Source organism: Myotis lucifugus, unplaced genomic scaffold (genome assembly GCF_000147115.1).
Source record: "Myotis lucifugus unplaced genomic scaffold, Myoluc2.0 scaffold_129, whole genome shotgun sequence".
NCBI lineage: Eukaryota > Metazoa > Chordata > Mammalia > Chiroptera > Vespertilionidae > Myotis > Myotis lucifugus.
In genome coordinates this window covers 1,250,994-1,252,274 of record NW_005871177.1, presented here as the reverse complement: position 1 = coordinate 1,252,274, position 1,281 = coordinate 1,250,994, and the positions used below count along the sequence as shown (strand labels likewise).

The following is a 1,281-nucleotide window of genomic DNA, read 5'->3' as shown; positions in this document are numbered from 1 at the left end:
GTGGGTTGCTATTATTAACAGAAAATGTTGTGATATAAAGGTGCTTGTGAAAACCAGTGAAGAGAGGAAACACTGGCAGGGCCAATGAGCAGGTGCTTTGGGAGAAAGTCTCTGAGAAAAAAAGGACACTGTCCCAGGTCTGAGGTAGATGCGTGGCCAACCATCTGAGCTCCAAGGGAGAAGAATACAGTTGTCAGGATTTGAGAACGGAGCACCTCTTCAGCCTGGAAACCAGTCTCTAGTCTCCATTCCCAAGTGGATACGCTTTCCAGACTTCAGCAAGGCCTCTTCAGGAGGGTTTCCTTCCAACGTGTGGCAGTAAAGGCGGGTACAGGAAACCTAAGAGAACAGCACCTATGATTGGGGAAAATCCAATCTGATCAGCAACTATTTATCAAAGGGCCCTTGCTACGACTTTCAGGTTTTGGGTCATTTGGATGCACTTAACAATATAGGACTGCTTTGGCCTTTCTCTGGCATCAGAGGATGGGCCTACATCTTTGAAGCTTTCACTCGCATCTGCAACAGCTTGTTTCAGCAGAACCTCTTCTCCACCAGGTTGCTCGTTAAGGGAGCAGTGGGATCAGTGACTGGCCCGTGGAATACCAGCCATGTCTCCTTCAAGGTGTTGCCCTTCACTACCTCCTCCAAAGGGTAATAGGTGGCAGGGTCTCAACCCCTGGCTCTGTCCCATCACTGCCACTTGCTCCCACAGTCACCAGGAAGCCTGACATACCCCTTCTCCACCGCGATCCTGCTTTCCTCTGCTCTAGCTTAGGACTTAAACGACTCAGAGGCTTGCTGCTCCCACCTTATCTTGTTCATTTCTAGAAAACTGTTCCCATCGGCAACACTTGCTTTCTAGGAAGGAAGCATCTCACATGTATCTTTTGTTTTCCCCTTATTCACCACAAAGAGTAGTTATGAACTCAAATAAAAATACAGAAAATCTAGATATGAATACGCACTCTGTGTTAGCAGCCAAAAATGTTTCCTACAGATTGCTCCTTTGATCCAAAGATTTTAAAGTGTTTATGAAAGGTACCTAACTAAGCTTTGCTAGAGCCTTATAATATCTTACCAGCTTCTCTAAAGCACCTTCCTACAAGGTTTTAAAACATTTAAGAAAAGCTTTTAATCCCACTGAAAACCAAAGAACAAATTGGCTGTACTATCATGCCACTTGTCAGCGAGGTGAAAAGTACACAGACGCTGAAGTGTAGTTGACTCCGGCTCAGGGATGATCTGAAAGCTTCCAAAGATGAGGAGTCAGGCCTTCCT

At 45.7% G+C, this 1,281-nt stretch overlaps 1 pseudogene; it reads right to left on the bottom strand.

Moving 5' to 3' along the window:
* Positions 1-289: 289 nt before the first annotated feature.
* LOC102439767 lies at positions 290-734 on the bottom strand (annotated as a pseudogene).
* Positions 735-1,281: the final 547 nt, after the last annotated feature.